Source organism: Micromesistius poutassou (genome assembly GCF_964030765.1).
Source record: "Micromesistius poutassou genome assembly, chromosome: 5".
NCBI lineage: Eukaryota > Metazoa > Chordata > Actinopteri > Gadiformes > Gadidae > Micromesistius > Micromesistius poutassou.
In genome coordinates, this window is record NC_140275.1 from 4,888,056 (window position 1) to 4,907,522 (window position 19,467).

The window sequence follows — 19,467 nt, forward strand, 5'->3', positions numbered from 1 at the left end:
TGCAACACAACAGAGAACAGTTATAGGGATAGAATGACTAGATCGACTGCCAACAACCGATTTTGAGAATGCGCCGATTGCGCACTAGCTTGCACGTTTCAGGGTTCCTACAGGTTTCTTCAAGTCAAATTCAAGTATTTTTTTTCACAGACCTACCGGCAAAGAAAAACAATTTTTTTAAATTAGTTAATTTATTTCTCAAACAAATGTGAAAATGTGGACTGTGTAAAGCAAGTGTTGGGAACGTTACTTCTAAAAAGTAATTAGTTATAGTTACTCACTACAGAGTTACTCACTATTCAGTTACTAACGGAGTTAGTTTTATTTATATATACAAGTTACTTTTATTATAGAGTAATTCAGTAATTTAGAGTAATTCAGTTACTAAAGGAGTTAGTAACTGAATTACTCTATAATAAAAGTAACTCGTTACCAGGGAAAGTAATTATTTGCATTACTGTAAAAAAGGTATGCTTAGCTTAGCTTTATAGATGCGTGTGTCGTTGTGAGATGCTTCAGTAGATGCGTCGACAAAGTCTTCACTCCTGGACATAATGTACACTTTACATGCACGTTCTTGCCTTTGACCTCAATGAATTAGTGCTTATATCTCCACCTTGAAAATGACAACTTTTCATCGGATTGCTCCGGACTCGCCATTTCTACTGCTTCTTCGAATCTGTTTGGTGTTTGTGTGCGTGTGGCACGCGTATCCTGGCTTGTGTATATAAACACTGGCTCCGATTAGCTACCATGAAACATGACTCTGCCTTAGCCAATCATAATCGCTTATCTCATTGTTAACCCACCCGGTCTCCTCACTAGCAGTTTGTATGTGGAGCCAGGGGTGCGTTGGGATTACACAGTTTATTCAATTAATTCATAGTAACGCACCGCATTTAACGTTCAGTAACGATAACGGGGTTGTAACGACGGAAACAGTAATTAGTTAGATTACCCCGTTACTGAAAAAATAACAGCGTTATCTAACGCCGTTCTTTTAAACTGCGTTATTCCCAGGGCTCTCAAGTGTCACGCATTGAGCGTGACAGTCACTAATTTCGGTCTTTTGTCACGCCCTCCTGCCACACATGGCATTTCTCACGCTGAAAAATAACTTATATGCCTCTGCCGCAGCACCCAACATGATTTCTCTAGCTCTCACCATGGAACAGGCGCGTCTCCCCTGGCTTTCTAAATCGCAGCCCGCCACTTACCAGCCGAGAGAAGGGGCTACACAATAGCCAATCAGAAAATAGCATTGTAGTGTATCTGGGTAAGATGTAACACAACAACCAATGAAAAAAGCTTGTTCGCGTGATTCTTCTACAAGTTTGTTTGTTGACAAAATGCAGCCACCCAATTGGTGTAGAACGATCACGTGACGAACCGTGGCGAGAGAGAGAGGAAACCAGGAGCTCCGAGCATCACTTCAGCAGAGTAAGTAGCCTAATCTCCTGTGTTAATGTTCCAACAAATTCACAACTTGTTTGACACAAACAGTGACACACTCTTGCCCAACGAGAGGAACTACTCCACGGTGGAGAAGGAGGCTCTGGCCATCAAGTGGACCCTAGATAAACTCCGATACTATCTCCTAGGTCGGGAGTTTACCCTGGTCACTGACCACGCCCCACTGAAATGGATGGCCAGTGCCAAGGACATCAACGCCCGGGTGACGAGGTGGTTCCTGGCCCTCCAGGATTTCCACTTCAAGGTGGACTACCATCCGGGAAAGGAGAACGCCAACGCCGACGCTCTGTCACGCCGGGATGCATGTCTGGGCTGGACCCCAGACGACCAGAGGCTTCAGCCAGTGGTGAAGGAGTGTGGCAACCCACTCCCCACCAGGGGGAACCGTGGGCTAGTGGTGGACGGTGTGTACTGCCGCCATCCACTTGCCGGGGGCAGTGAGCACATCTTCACTCAACGCAATCAGCCTGATGGGGAACACCTGGCCGGTGGGTGGAAAAGACCGGGCGGACATCTTAAAAGCAGACCGGGAACTCAACCCAGGGAGAAGCAGGAACGACGACCCAGCAGAAGGCCGACGATACATCGTTCTTCTCGAGTCTCTCGGAGGCCATAGTATAGTTGATGTGTTACCTGTTATCTACCTTACTTGTGAACGCAGAATACGGCTTTATTTGAAACCTCTGCGTGGTACTTGCCGTGAGACCTTTTGACTCTTGTGGACCGGGTTACCACATAATATATATATATATATATATATATATATATATATATAGAGGGAGCACTGTACTGTCTGAGCACACCCCTTCTGAACCCTCTCTCTTTCTCTATCTCGTTTCGTTTTGTGTAGCACATTAATTGTCTGAGAAACGCTCCCATTCAGAATGCATTGGTTTACATTTCGTTCTGTGTAGCACGAAAAAAGTTGGACAATCGTGCTCTGGGACATGATTCAATAGATTAACGTTTGTGCGCATGAGCACGAAATGTTTTTGAGGAGGTCTGCTGTAAAAAGCGGGGAAATCAGAGTAGCCCTGATATCGCGTGATACCGGGTTGGCAGTGGACAAGTTTTTAAAGAGAGTGCATCCACCAGGATGCACTCTCAGGAACAGACCTCAATCTTACCAGACAAAATCAGCAAAGAGAAAAGTGAGGCTGTATAACGACTCCTACCTCCAGTATGGGTTTACTTGGAGTGGCGAGGTAACGTGCCCCACACCAGTATGCCTGGTCTGCAGGGAGACGTTGGCTAATGCAGCCATGGTGCCAAGCAAATTGGCAAGGCACCTGGAGACCAAGCACCCGGCACCCCAGAACAAAGACGTTGAATATTTTAAAAGACTGAAAACACAGAATGCCACACAGAGCCAACGTATGCTTCTACCGTGCGTGTGTCTGAGAAGGCACAAAAGGCTAGCTTTTTAGTTGCCGATTTGCTCGCCAAATCTAAAAAGCCACACACTTTAGCAGAGTCGGTCATATTACCAGCCTGCAAAAAAATGGTTGAGGTAATGCTAGGGCCAGATGCTGTAAAATAAATTTTAAAAATCCCCCTCTCTGACAACACGATCAAACGTTGCATTGATGATAAGTCGGAGGACATGGAATGTGTACTGAATGAGAAACTACGGTTAAGGGCGAAATTTGAGCTTCAAGTAGATGAGTCCACTGATGCCAGTGGCCTTTGCCAGCTGATCGCTAACGTGAGATACGTGGATGAGGACAAATTTACAGAGAACTTTTTATTTAGCAAAGAATTGGAAAACCATGCTACCGGAGATGAGATATTCAGGGTGACAGACGAGTACTTGAGGAACCATAATCTTAGCTGGGATATGTGCGTAGCTATTTGCACTGATGGGGCTGCCTCAATGACAGGTCGGGTCAAAGGCTTCGTAACGAAAGCCAAGCAGAAGAATCCTACCATGGTAGCGACGCATTGCATGTTGCATCGGGAGGCTCTAACTGCAAAAACGATGCCTCCAGACCTGACAGATGTTTTGAACCAAGTCGTAAAAATAATTAATTACGTTAAGTCACGTCCCCTTCAAACACGGTTATTCACTAACCTCTGCAATGAAATGGATTCAGAACACCAGGGTCTCTTACTGCACACAGAAGTTAGGTGGTTATCGAGGGGAGAACACTGGCCCGTGTTTATGAACTAAGAGAAGAACTGCGGGCATTTGCGAGGGACCATGACCTTCCTTTCAAAGAAAAGATAAATGATGACTTTTGGTGGCTTCAGCTCGCTTACTTAGCTGACATTTTTGGCCACATGAATGAGCTAAATGCGAAAATGCAGGGGAGGAACAAAACTGTTCTGTCTGCAACAGACAAAATAAATGGATTTAGGTCAAAATGAGCTCAGTGGCGACAAAGAGTGGCTAAAAAAAACATTGACATGTTTCCACTGACAGCTAACAATACTACTGACAAATCTGCAGTGTTTTTTAATTCAATATCTGCACATTTATCTGCCCTGGAGAAAAGGTTTGAGACCTATTTCACCCACAAAAACGAGGAATTTGATTTGGTCCGAGATCCATTTCACTCTCTTGCCACTGAATCAGCGGCGAGATGCCTGTCATCAAGGGGACAGGATGAGCGGTGAACGGTCTTTGGACACATTTTGGCTCTGTGTGGGTCAGGAATATCCCTCACTTTCAGAGAGTGCTATAAATGTGCTGATCCAATTCCCCACCTCCTACCTCTGTGAACTTGCTTTCTCCTCTCTCACATACATAAAGAATAAACTGAGGCAAAGGCTGTCAGTTGAACAGGACCTCTGTGTTGCACTGTCCACAATCTGTCCTTGCATTAACAAACTCTGCAGTCAGAGACAGGCACATGTGTCCCTGATATTTTTTGTTACTGCCAGTCAATTTCTCAATTATTACCATTGTGGGGGGCCTAAATACGTATTTTGGCTGTGATACAGTTGTGAGAGGGACAGATGCTTTATGCACTTTAGTTGAAGGCCTATTCCTGATATTTCTGTTCACTATTTTCTCAAGTTATGAGTTGAATTAAAGAGTTCATTTGAATAATACGAAAATGAGATAAACCTTCTCATAGTAGTGCCTATAATAAAAGCAGTCATGGCCTGTCCATCATATCACAAAGGTAAAATTAAATGGCATGAAGTACAAATATGGCACAAATGAGGTTGAGAGTAAAAATAAAAAAATAGGTGTGCCGTGGATGGAGAGAAATATGTTTAGGGGTTCCGTGAGCCAGAAAATTTTGGGAACCACTACTCTAATCACCACTATTCTACCCATCCCTCCTCTTCCCCATCACTACCATTCTGCCCCTCACGCTTCCCCACATCACTACTATTCGGCTGCCACAGGAATTTAGCACCCCCCATGAGTGGATCTAATCCAATCTCTCTGTTAAAGGTTGTGTGGGTGTGGTGAGGTGTATATGTGCTATTATGCATAACAGAAAAAGATCTTACGTCACACATCCTAATGATGTTGGATGGCTCTTCGGATAGGTAGTGTGGCAGACCCAGCAGAGCAGCAGTCCTTCTCCTTTCGTTTGTGTCCTACAAGACAAATATAAGCAGTGATGAGATTTTATTGCAAACACCTGGTGCCCAATTTTAGAATTCTCAGCTCATCTACTCACATCTTTCTTCAGACAGTCCAAAATGGCTTTCAGTGCAGGCTTCTTCCCTGACTTGGTCACAGCTTCGTACACTTCCAGCAGTCTTGGTGCCAGGTCATCAAGTCCGTTGAGGAATGACTCAAGAAGGTCTGTGCTTACAACTCTTTTGAACTCCGCCCGAACCTGAGGAGACAAAAAAATATAAAAAGGTTAAGAGCTTAGAGAACAGGGGCCGTATTCACAAAGGATCTTAGGGCTAAAAGTAGGTCATAAGTGCCGAATTTAGGAGTAACTCCTAAAAATAATGGGCGTGTCAGTCTTAAATTTAGGACTCCTAACTTTTTTCACTAAGAGCAATTCACAAAGTATTTTAGGCCTAAAAGTAGCACCTAAGTCTAGGAGAGCTTAAAAGTCCTCGAGAGGACTCCTAACTCAGTAAGACCTATTCACAAAGAATCTGAAAATGGCTGCGAGACAAAATGTTTTGGAGACAATGGAAGACTGTGAATTGAAGAGATATAGGCAAAATCATGAGGGTATCAAACTTGTTGTGGAATTAGTGCGGGATACAATAACATCCCCGACTAACAGGAATAACCTGATTAGTCCGGAAATAAAATGTTTGGCAACACTACGTTATTTAGCAACAGGAAAAATGCAACTTTGCAATGCCGACGATTTAGGAATATCGCAACCATCAGTCAGCCGTGCCATAAACCAAACCATCAACGCGCTCTCTAGACCACATATCATCCAACAGTTTATCCGGTTTCCTTTGGACAATCAACAACTACACAGGATCAAACCCAACTTCATGGCAATTGTAGGTATGCCCGGTGTGGTCGGTGCTATTGACGGGACGCACATAAAAATGATTGAGCCATCAAAAGATGAGGACGTGTTCGTCAATAGAAAGAAAGTACATTCCATCAACACGCAGATTGTTTTTGATGCAAATTTTACCATACTTGATGTTGCAAAGTGGCCTGGATCTACCCATGATTCGTGTATTTTAATGGAGTGCAGTCTGAGGCAGCTTTTTGAGAGGCACCATGTACCAGTTGGGTGTCACTTGCTGGGTGACAGTGGCTATCCCTGCAAGACGTGGCTCTTGACACCCTATCTCAATCCACAACCGGGAGCACAGTTAAAGTATAACATGTAAGTGATTACGCAGATTACACTTAGTCCTATGCGAAAAAATCATCGTATTGGCTCTTTGTCGCCTTTTATTTGTTGAATCCATATTTATTATTGTTTACTGTTTTCCTCCATATATGTTAGAGCACACAAAAATACACAAAATGTTGTGGAGAGAGGAATTGGGCAGATGAAACGTCGTTTTCATGTCCTGCACAGCGAAATATGCCTCAGCCCAGAGAGGGCAAGTACAGTCATCACTGTATGTGCCATTCTCCACAACCTCTGCAAGCAGAGGAACATTCCACAGCCAGATGATGATGACGATGAAGATGACGATGACCACGATGATGATGATGGCGATGAACATGATAATGAATTTGGCCATGTGGAACAGAGTGGACTGGCATTTAGGGATCACTTTGTGAATACAGATTTTAGGTAAACACCTTGGCACAAATCAGTCAACACACATTTGTGTAGTTGATTTGACGTTGACGTTTATTTATTCACATTCATATGTTTTCTTTCAATTTTTCTATCTTAAGACTGTAATATTCTGTCTTGAGTTGTAATAGCCGCTCTTTTGCTTTAAGGACCTTTCTTTGCCTTTTTAAAACCCTAATTTCCATCCTCAATTTCTTCACCAGTGAACTGGCACCAGCAGCAGGATACAATACGATACGATAAACTTTATTGTCCCGTTCAGGGAAATTTGTCTTGGACACTGTAGCTGCGCCATAAATGCCTTAACGGCCACAATGACAAAAACAAACAACAAAAGAACAATACACCTCAGCCATATTAATCAACAGCATTGCACATATCCCATAACATAGCATATATTCCATAACATAACACACATTGCACACATCCCATAACATAACACATATTGCACACATCCCACAACATAGCACATACATGCACCTCATAAATTCACCATGGTAAGAGCACTATAAGAGTTATTGCACAGACTCGTTAAGAGATTTGATAGAAGTTGGGATAAAAGAATTCTTAAAACGGTTGAGTTTACAGCGAGGGACTCTGTATCGTCTACCTGAGGGTAGAATGTCAAACTCTGAGTGAAGGATGTGGGACGGGTCATTCACTATCCTCAGGGCTTGTCTAAGAACCGTTTGCTCGTACATGGACTGCAGAGTCTGATTGTCGCTTTTCCCAATGACCTTCATGGCCGTGTTTACTAGGCGAGCAAGCTTAGTCTTTAGTTTTGTGGAGAGGTTGCCATACCATGATGACATCCCATATCTGATTAAGCTCTCAAGCACTGCCTGGTAGAATAAAAACATGATATTTTTGTCTACCCCATATACTCTTAGTCTGCGTAGAAAGTACAATCTCTGCTGTAGACGAGAACACAAGTTATCCACATGCACATACCAACTAAAGGTGTCATCTAAATGAACTCCAAGGTATCTGTAAGAGCTGACCTGCTCAATGGGGGAGTCATGTATGACAACAGGGCTATGGTCCCCTACTGATCTAGGGTCCAGGACCAACTCTTTAGTTTTTTTAACATTCAGAGAGAGGTAGTGAGCATCACACCATTGCACGAAGTTTTCTATTTCAGAGAAATAGGCTAAAGTGCTGGAGTCTTTGTGCAGTAGACCGAGGATGGCGGTATCGTCAGAAAACTTAAAAACAAGGTTCCCTGTGTGGCTGTTTGTACAGTCATTAGTGTACAATGTAAAAAGGACCGGGGAGCTCACACAACCCTGTGGGGCACCTGTGCTGATAGATTTGCGATCTGAGAGCGTGTTATTGACTCTCACCTGCTGACTTCGATTGGTTAAAAAGGAAAAATACCACTTGATTAAAAAAGGATTAACACTCATCTGCTTCAGTTTAGAAATAAGCAGATGGGGTTGAAGTGTATTAAAAGCCGAGCTAGGGAGAGGAGAGGCAGGGGGTGCACAAAGAGGGCCAGTTGGAAGAGGAAGAGCAGGGAGAGGAAGAGCTTGGAGAGGAGATGCAGCTGGAAGAGGAAGAGCTGGGAGAGGAGGTGCAGCTGGAAGAGGAAGAGCTGGGAGAGGAGGTGCAGCTGGAAGAGGAAGAGCTGGGAGAGGAGGTGCAGCTGGAAGAGGAAGAGCTGGCAGAGGAAGGGCTAGGAGGGGGAGAAGAGGAAGAGCTGTGTGATGTTGCAGCTGGACTTTCATCTTGATTTCTCCTGTGGGGAAGATATATATATAATTTGTAACACATTTTTGGGAAGTGGGTTGACCAGTTGCACATTGTAATTCTTCTGTAAATATTAAACAAAGGTTTTTCATGTAGCCTATTGCAATCATTGCATGCATACCCCTCAATCTCCTTTAGCAACTCGACTGCAGGATCAGCTGCACCCTCAAGGCCAGTTATGCTGGTGGACAATGGCTTTGGTGCAGATCCTCCTCCAACAAATTAAATTTCAGTTTCATATCACTGTAGCCTTTGTGTCACAGTCACAGTGCCAACCTACACTGTGATTGCAGCGCATACCACCTCTTTTCGCAATCGTCGGTAGAGTGACACACCGCAGGGAAGGAAGCATTGAGGTTGAAGCATATTTCTTCCCATGCCTCCCGCTTCTTCTTACTGGTCACTCCAGACCCAAATTTACCCTTTATTATTCCCCTCCTCTCCAGCACAAACTGGGCCAGCAGTAACAATTGCAACAATCGCTTGTGTTTAACGTTCACTTCACTTTCATTCATCATGATAGTGGGACTTGAACGGCGGTATGGGCTGTTATTTAAAGTGTTTAAGTGCAGGAAATATGCTCATTGGATAATAGTTTGCAGGGTGCTTTTAATTACTTCCTTGATATAATGCAATTTACGTATTTTTATTGTTTGCTTTGGTTCTCTTTTTGACGTGCATACGTCATTATCGTGGTCTGCACAAACTTGTCATCGTGCGTGTATTCTGCTAACTGCACTGTCCATAACTGTTTGATAGGACTTCATTTGTAGCCTAGGCCAGGGGTTCCCAAACTTTTCCATGCCAAGGCCCCCCAAAAATCATTAGCTTCTGGCCGGGGACCCCCTTTGCAAACCCACCAACAATGCTACAAAATATGTCACACATCAACTTTAAGAACGTTTTTTTAGCAGCATCCTCGCCAAGCAATTCTCGGACAATGTCTTTGGTAGCTGGTAAAAGCAAATCCTCTCCGATTGTGTGAGGTTTTTTTGCACGAGCAATGTGGTATGAAGCTAAAAATGATGCCTTCAGGGCCCGCTCGGGAACGGTAGCTTGCTGTGTGAATGCAGCAGATTGCCTGGCCAAATGCTCCTCTTTACGTCTGAAGAAGTCTGCCGTTTTTTAGGCCTCTGCCGGATGTTTTTGCATCAAGTGACGCTGAAGTTTCGAAGGTTTTAAACACTCGTTTGAGAGGGTCTCCAGACAGAGCACACACTTTGGGCAATCATGGCCATTTTTCTGTATGGCTGTAAAGCCATACTTAATGTACGCTGCCTCGTACCTTCTGATTTTAATTGGTCAGGAGTTCTTAGGTTTTTTTGCAGCAGTGTCCTCCACAGCAGGGCTGTTGGTCGGTTCCGTTGACCTGTTCTTTGTCAAAAACCTGTCCATTTTGAGCTAGCTAGCTTGCTCGCTTGAGGAGCAAAGCAGCTTGATAAATGGCGCAAACCGCCAGGTCTAAACATGACGTCATGGCGTCGTGAACGATGTTTTGACTGGTAGGCAATCAGAAAGATGACTATGGCAAATTATATGTTCCATTATTATAAATTATATTTTATAATTATGATTTTTTTTTTAAAAATCAGATTAAAAATATTTATTAAAAAATAATTAGAATTTTTTTTTTTTGTCTTTCCTTTTTTTTTCTTATCTTCCCTCCAATTTTCTGAGGCCCCCCTAGCGCCCCCTGGCGGCCCCCACTTTGAAAACCACTGGCCTAGGCTATTTCCTTATTTTTTGTTGATTTAGTGGGCTCGTTTGTGGGAAGTTGCAGAGTTTCACGGAGACCGCCGGCACTCAACAGCCAATCACCATACTGACCGCTTCAAAACTCGTGCACGAGAATCGATGTAAGGGGGCGTTAGTCTTAGTTCACTCTTAGTGATTTATCCTTAGTATGAGTAGGTCTCAGCGGCTTTGTGAATAACTTTTAAGAAAAAACTCCTACGTAAAATGTTTTAGCGCGAGTTAGGAGCACTCCTAGCGGTAAGATAAAAAGCTTTGTGAATACGGCCCCAGTTCTCTATTTAGACTTCTGTTAGTCTAATATACAGTATGTGTCAATGATTATGACTAATGTTCTTTTGTTATGGTTAGGGCGTTATGATTTGCATTTGCCACGTTATGTGTGCCAAACATGCCTGCAACAGTGGGCCCCTGATTTGAGAGACCTAGTCAGGAGTGGATATTGGCCAGCTTCTGCCAATGCTTCCACAATCTACACGGTGGACCTCCTCAACTCCTTTCAGGAGCTGAAGTTGATATCACCTGGATTCTCCAGGCAAGCCTTTGCAAAGCTGCTGGAACATCGCACACTGTGCAGGAAGAGTAAGTATGATATCAGCAATACTATTTACTATGCTAACCAATATTATCAGCAAATTATTTTCATATACTTTGACTATCTCAAATGTTTTTTCATATTCTGATATACTTTCTAGTCTGGACAGATCAACAGGGATGCCCTGCAGAGGAGCTTTCTTGAGTTTGCATACGCCTCCTTTGAGAAAGACCAGCTATGCTGTGATACCCCTTTCACCTGCCCTGCCTGCACACCTGAAATGGTAGCAGTGTCAGCAGATGGCAACAGGAAGCTTTATCGTTTTGGCCATACTGGAAGGTGCACTTTAAGTGCTTTGGTAATTTAGTCGCGAATGTAAGTGACAACAAGAGTAGGTTATGGATGTTATATATTTTTTCCCTAGATCTAATGACACTCCCTTTTTTGATGGGCTATTTCTAGCCAAAGACAGTGAGGTGTCTGATTTTGTCAACACAATACAGATGGCGGTGAAGAATGTAAGTTTAAGCTAAACACTCACAAAGTACTTCTGTAACTAAAGGAATCATTACATGTCCTGTACTAAGTATTAAGTATAGTACTAAGTATTCTATACTCCCTACTATTTTGTTGTGAATCACATTAACAATATTTGTATGCATTGTATTCACAGATACAGGGGAGAGGCACATGTGGAGACTCTCAGTGGGCAGCAGCAAGGGAGACCTCTAGGCGGGCCTCTAAACTCGATGAGGAAGGCGTTGAGGTTGCAGTGTGTCGGCATGGCTTCCTTTTAAAAGCCCTTAACATGTACCGAGGGGAGATATTTGCTTATCCTATGATATCTCCAAAAGGAGCATCTCCCAAGCAAGGCACAGTTTTTTGCTATGGATGTGGCATGCAAATACTGGCCATACCTGCAAAAAGTTGCTTCAGTCATTCCAGCTCTCAAGAGCCTTACAGAAATGAAGCCCTTTCCTGAGCATCATGCATGCAAGAGCTCATGCTACTAAGTGTGAGGTATGTCTGTTATCTGTTATTTTCAAATGAATACACTGTGTTACTATAGGAATGGACAGCTTTAAGCTGAATTCCTTTTCCATAATATTTGTCCACGTTTTCCAAGTGCTTCATTGGCTCTAATGTACCCCCAATCCACCCATCCTTGCAACAGATAAAATGGAGTGGTCGGAACCAGGAGGGCGCAGGCACAACTGCCGGTGAGAAGGTGTAGCAAATCAACAGCTACCTCTCCCGTTGTACCCTGACAAGAAAGTACATGTCAAAAGCAGGTAAGTCACTTTGGTCTGTAAGTTTGTGCTATCTAATATTGTTCATAGATTGCAGACCATAATGTAATTCTCCTTATACCAGCATGTGTGGACATGCTCACTGTGCATGCAATGGGTTGGAACCATCACAAAGAAGAGACGCTACACAAGGCCCTCTCCACAAGATATGTGAAGGTATGTTCCATATTCATGTATGTATGTTTTTGCGCCAGTTGTTAGGCAGACTGAGTTCCAATTGTAATTATTGTAAACATTTTAGACATCTAAAAGGGCAGTAGAAGAGGCAGAGAGGCTGTCACAACTGAAGAAGGACCTGCAGTGCTCAGATGCAATGGCTGTACAGTGGATTGCTGAAGTCAAGGAATGGGCAGAGAGCAGTAAGGACAGAACAATATACGCGCCTTTTTGCAGTTCTTTCCTTACTTATGTGTTCAAAAGGTAATCAAAATAATACACAATCAGTGAAGCATTAGTATTATTAATGAACACCTTCAACGCGGATACTCCCCGCCCCCCCACACACTGATTGACAGGTAGAACACTCCAATACATGCACACGGAACAACAAAATACATTGCAAACACACAAACTCCTAAAGAGTCCCTTGGTTCCCTACAATATTATAAGTATAACATGTAGCGTGTATTCGATTATCATTATAACAAGATATCTGACCATTGACATTCCACTTCCAGCAATCCAATCAACGAAGATGTCTCGTTCATCTCTTGTTGTCTCGTTACACGCTATATAATATAATTATAGCCTATATAAATAATATCTTAAGAAGGCCATGTACCTTTATTTTCTTGACGTTATAATGACACTTTCTCATATTGATATAAATTCTCGTTATACTTATAACGGGGTCTGACCATTGACAATCCTCATCTTCAAAACCTCTTATCCGGGGTCGGGTCGCGGGGGCAGCAGCTCTAGCGGGGGGGGGGGGGGGGGGGGGGCAGACTTCCCTTTCCCGGGCCACATTGACCAACTCTGACGGGGGGATCCCGAGGCGTTCCCAGTCCCAGGAAATAATTTCTTATTATCTTCATTATCTTGTTGGTGGGCAGTCCCTTCACCTGCGTCCGCATCCCAGTTTGATTGACATGATCAAACGGCCCGCCTGCCCCCTGAAGACAGCCCTCACTGCTGTCTCCGCACACAGCTATTTGATAAATGCCAGATTATAAAACACGCATTTAAAAAAATCGAGTCAATAACTGTCAATAACAATGCGGGACAACGTCTCAGTTTGCGAGACATGTAAAAAGTGGAAATGCGTGACTGTCCAGCACAAAGCGGGACATCTGGTCACCCTATATATATATATATATATATATATTCTGAGAAACGCTCCGATCCAAAATGCATAGGTTAACATTTTGTTCTGCGCAGTACAAAAAAAGTCGGACAATCGTGCTCTGGGACACGATTCAATAGACGTTTGTGCGCATGAGCACGAAATGTTTTTGAGGAGGTCTGCTGTAAAAAGCAGTGTATCTGATCGATACACTGCCTGTAGAGTTTCTGACTCTTCTCGCTTGTGTGCTCTCCCTAGTGTTTTGGCAGGCGTGGCCTCTATGACGTATAATGTGCTCTGATTGGTTACAGTGTTGAGCGCCCGCCTCCTAGTTCATTATGTGTGCTGGTGCTTACATCTTGTGGCTATGTGGGGATATTACTTCCTAGCTATTATATGTGTCACTGTATCCATTTCAACTAGTGGTAACAGAGCCACCGGCTGACCTCTTTATGTCACCAGCAACAACAAACTCAGGCGACATTCAAGAAAGATGTGAAGTGAAGTGACAGCTGTCTACTGAAAACATCTTTCTACATGGGAGCCCGCATACAGCAACAATACCTTTCTCCTCCATGTCGCAGTTCAATCTGGACTTCAGAGAGTCAAAGCCAAAGTTCCTTTTTCCCAAGGCTGAGATAACCCCCACTACGAGTCTTTACATGTGTGAAAGTACCGGAGAGTCGGAGAACCCGACGCAGTCTTTAAGATTCATAATATCAGAGAATATCCCCGTCAGTTTGGCTGCAGCGCAATGAATGAATTAAGGATTGTAAACACGTCAGAAGAAAAAAAAACATTTATTTTGACAGATGTCAAAACAACCTTGTTGATGACCAACATTTAGAAAAACATGTACTTTTAATTCAGCCTTAGGTGAAATGGAAACATATTGTGTACTGCATGTTGATGATGATACACTTATAGGGGGTAACTACATTGGCACAACACCGGTTTCCTCCATCTTCTGCGCCAGCTTTTTAAATAAATCGCTGTTTCTCGTCTTCCGACGGTGACAACAACACGATTACCGTCTCCTTCTACTTCTGGCTCATGGCCCCCGGAAAAGATCTCGAGGATGCGCAGAACGCAAACTCCGATATGCGATACGATGCTGATATACATGCAGGTAGAATGCCGACTATGAACGACTTATCTTGATATTCTTATCCGATTTTGTGTGTCCGGTCATGTGCTGATTTTTGTGCGAAGTAGATCAGATAAAGGTGTTTACATGCATTTTACAAGTCCTGTTGAGGTCTTATTTGTTTATTTACCCGATTATGACTCCACGTATACGTGCTGACTGATTCACGCATTTATATTATCAAGACTGGATTATTGTAATTCATTGTTCTCAGGTCTACCTAACTCTACCATGAGAAGTCTACAGCTTGTACAGAATGCTACAGCTAGACGACTGACTACAATGAGAAAGTTTGATCACATCACTCCTATTCTCGCCTCTTTGCACTGGTCACCAATAACTTCCAGATCAGATTTTAAGGTGCTACTGCTAACCTATAAAGCCTTGCATGGATTAGCTCCATCCTACCTGAAGGACCTCATCATTCCTTATAGTCCTTCATGGCTCCCTGGACAGAGAGCATTCGCCTACCGGGTTCCCTTCCTATGGAATAGTCTGCCACCTGTGATCAGGGAAGCTGACTCTGTGGAGCTATTCAAAGCAAAGCTTAAAACGCACCTCTACAGCCTTGCGTCTGAAACATAGGGGTGTGAAAACTATACAGACACGATGTGAAGACCGCTTGTTTGTGCTTTTGTTAATGCAGTTACTAAGTTAGTAGCAGTATACATTTCCACCATTTACTTTTTCCCTTCTAATTCAATACAATACAACTTTATTAATCCCACTAGGGGCAATTAGTTTGAGCAGCTTGTATACAGACACAGTAATATACAAACAACAAATACACATACGCAACTACGGAGCATTTAGTAGTCGAATTGCAGAGGGGATGAACGACTTGGAATGGCGGTTTGTTCTGCAAGCAGGTAAAGCGTAGCGACGCCCTGATGGCAACACAGAGAATTCACTTTTAAGAACATGGCCAGAAGAAGCCAAAATACCTGCTGCTTTCTTAATGATTTGCCGATTGCAAAAAGAACTCAAGTCCCTTTGTTTAACTCTGGTGATCTTAGAACAGATGTTGACAATACTGTTCAGGCTGTTTCTGTCTTTTACTGTGAGGCTGTGAAACCAGCAGATAAAAGAAAAGCTCAGGAGACTCTCAATAAAAGATTGATAAAAACGACAGAGGATGACAGGGCTTACAGAAAAGGAATTTAGTTTGCGGAGAAGGTGAATTCTCTGTTGCCCTCGCTTCACAATAGCCTCAGTGTTTACATCAAACTTAAGGTGATCATCGAAAATAGTACCCAGATATTTATAAGATGTAACTATTTCCACACTTTCCTTATGTATGATACACTCTTTGGCTGTATTTCTGTTCCGTCTAAAATCAATGATCAGTTCCTTGGTCTTAGATACATTTAAGTCCAAGAAGTTATCATCACACCAAGAAATAAAATCAGTGAGAGCATTCCCGTGGTCTGATTCTGAGCCTTGGAGAAGGGACAGTAACGCGGTATCGTCAGAAAATTTGACCAAATAGCTGCTGCCCTCTTGACTGCTCCTGCATCCGTCAGTATACATATTAAAGAGTAAGGGCGAAAGGACACACCCTTGAGGCGAGCCTGTGGACATAATTAGAGAATCTGAGAAGCGGCCATTTACAGACACTCTCTGCACTCTGTCAGTCAAGAAGTCCAAAATCCATAATACAATCTGGTGAGGTAATTTAAAATCACATAACAACCTTTCTATTAAAAGATGCGGCTGCATCGTGTTGAATGCCGATGAAAAGTCTGCGAACAAGAGCCTGACATGGGCTTGCGGCTTTTCTAAATGTTTGTACAAGTTATTGAGTATTAAAAGCTTTGCGTCCTCAACACCTCTCCCTGACTGGTAAGCAAATTGAAGTGGGTCAAGTTTTTCATGCACAATAGATAAAACAAGGTTTTTCAAAATTTTCTCTAAGATTTTCATTATTAATGATGTTAGCGCAACTGGTCTAAAATCATTAAGTTGTCTAGGATTAGTGATCTTTGGGACAGGTATCACAGTGGAGGATTTCCAGATAGCGGGGATTTGATTAGAATCATGTGATCTCTGGAAGATATGGTGAAGGACACTACTGAGCTGGTCAGCACAGTAATGCAGCGTGCACCCACAGATGTGATCTGGACCAGGGGCCTTCCTGATGTTTACACATTTTAGAAGATCTCTAACACATTCCTGACTGATGACAATATCACAATCAGAAGAGAGGGACTGTCTAAGGAGAGAGATATTGCTAGAAAAATCATGTTTTTCAAAACGGGAATAAAAATCGTTAAAAGTATTTGGGAGATCTGCATCACTTATTCCCTCGATGTTAAGAGGTTTCCTATCAGTGTCACTGTTTCTCTGATTGATTGAGGACATGGATTTAATTCCCTTCCAAGCTGCCCGAAGATCACCACTACTGTACTTATGTTCCACCTTATCCTTATACATTCTTTTAGCTTTTCTTATCTCATTCCTTACTTCCCTGGTAATTTCTTTCTTTTCCTGGCTATTCCCTGTATAAAAAATGCTTTTCTTCTTGTTTATGACATTTTTTAGTTCTTTAGTAACCCATGGTTTGTTATTAGGGAAGACTGTAATATTTTTACAGGGAATATTGGTGTCCACACAGAAGGATATGTAAGAAGAAACAGTTTGAGCCAGTTCATCTAAGTCAGAGCATGAGCTATAGAATACATCCCAATCTGTACAATCAAAGCAAGCTTGTAGACTGGCAATGCTGTTTTCCGTCCAGCATTTAACTGATATAACTGTTTGCTCTTGTCGCTTACAGATGGGCTTGTAAATCGGCACAAGGAGTATACTATTGTGATAGGATGCTCCAAATGGAGGCATAGGCAGGGATCTGAAAGCGCCAGGTACTGAGCCATAGCACAAGTCAATAGTAGAGTTCTTCTTAGTAGTTGCACAGGTAACATACTGTTCATATGTTTTCAATGTCTTCTGTACCTGGCAATGATTAAAATCTCCTAAAATGAATTTAGGAGCGTCGGGGGAAAGAGCGTCCAGTCTGTTGGTCACCTCTGCGATCAGCTGATTGGCTGAATTCACTATTCTATCTTCTGTCTTAAAAAGAATAAGCGCTGGTGACGTTTATTTGAGAATGCCTTCACATTAGGCTCAAAGCTTAGTTTGTCGTCCACAATTGTATTGATACTTATTTATTAAAAGCTTATTGATTATGATCGGTCTTCTTATGTAATAAAGTCCATAGAGAGACCCTGCATAGCGAGGCCACATCACAGCACACATCAGATAGACCCGAGACTAGTTACAAACTGTCTAGAAATTAATATTCATGAGTAAGCTAGAAGCTTACTCATGAATAGGTAAGACACAAGGATGGAGGGTGGTAAAGTTGAAGGCTGGTTTATTTGAGAGTTTGCAGACAATGAAACATGAAGATAGTGATACATATTGACAACTAGGCCTGGCTTTACACAACAACGCTCCCGGGTGAAACCGACAAAATATTTTATCAGATGTGCCTTTCGTTTAGACGGCGACAGCGTTTTCGGGGCTTAAAAACACAAAAAAATTAACCCACCTTCCAGAGTTGAAATGCGCTAAAGGGTTAACAATGCAAAAGTGTGCTCTGAGCTGCTCACGCTGGTTCTCGTCCCGTACGCGTTTGTCACATCCATGTGCAGTACAGGCAAACCACAACAAACATGTCGGATTTCACACACACCAGCACAGCCGCCTCCCCACTAAAGTGATGTTCCTCCCCATCTCCTGAATGCTGATGGAGGGTGGAGCAGGCCCTAACTCTGGAAAACCAAAAGACAGTGTGGTGGTGAGGACTGGTGAGGGATTTCTACTCTCAAAGTATGGGCAGACCTAATCCCTACCCACTATTAAGACATTAAGCAGAAACTTTTACATATAGAAAAGAGTCATTTGTGACGGTTACATGCTGCCATTCCGAAATGCTGACAGGCCGCCAGTCTGACATGCCCCCATTCCGACACCTTTTAGTACCGCCATTCTGACAGTCTACCAATCAGTGGCGCCAACTTCAGATCAACATTGGGGGATCATTCGTTTAGACGGCGACAGCGTTTTCGGGGCTTAAAAACGCAAAAAAATTAACCCACCCGCCAGAGTGGAAATGCGCTAAAGGGTTAACAACGCTAATGGGTTAACAATGTAAAAGTGTGCTCTGAGCTGCTCACACTGGTTCTCGTCCCATACGCATTTGTCACATCCATGTGCAGTACAGGCAAACCACAACAAACATGTCGGATTTCACACACTTTTGCGTCACCGTATGCATGCAGATTTCCACCCAAAGACGCTCGTCTAAACATGGAATGAAAAGTGGGAACGCAACTCCACTTTTGCGGTTTGTGTTCAGATCGTTGTCGTGTAAAGCCAGCCTAGGACATCTCCCTGAGTGTGTGTGGTGATGGCTGGTTTAACCTGTGCACATTGATTACTCTATGCACAACAGGTGTGCAGCCTCACCAAGCCCCAGAATCCAATCAGTCTGACTCGGGCCAGGTGAGGCTGCTTTAACCTCTCACTGATCCACTCCACATAGCCCCAACACCAAATTGAGGCTGGGGAGAATCCCCAACCGATGTTCACCTTCAACCACTAACCCACACACCAAAAAAAAAAAAAAAAAATACATTTGACCAGGGTTACCATACCCAACAAAAACAAGGGATTATTTACTTTACCAAACCTAAAATAAAAAACACCTGCCCAGTGTGACCGCTAACCCACTGCCCCCCTCCATCCTCGAGACCAGAGCCCTTGGTGCTGCTTTGACTGGCCATGCGTTGCAGGGATGTCTGGATGGGCTAACTACAGCAGGGCAAATTATATCACTTATTTATACAGTCAAAATAACATTAGCTATGTTACATTGATATGCAAAAGAAAGACAAACCAGCACATTCACAACTGGAAATCATATATACAGTATATGAGTGTATCTAAAGATCTATTGGAAAACATGTTACACTTCACACATCTAGCGTATCTGTTTGAACTGCTTTGAA

At 43.1% G+C, this 19,467-nt stretch overlaps 1 pseudogene across 1 annotated transcript; it reads left to right on the forward strand.

Annotated features, from left to right (window-relative positions):
• Nucleotides 1-9,366: 9,366 nt before the first annotated feature.
• On the forward strand, nt 9,367-18,976 carry LOC311343979 (annotated as a pseudogene). The gene is made up of 9 exons: nt 9,367-9,382; nt 10,530-10,760; nt 10,874-11,052; nt 11,138-11,231; nt 11,387-11,733; nt 11,888-12,005; nt 12,088-12,179; nt 12,265-12,382; nt 18,912-18,976. The product of its transcript is annotated as an uncharacterized misc_RNA (transcript).
• The last annotated feature ends 491 nt before the right edge of the window (nt 18,977-19,467 follow it).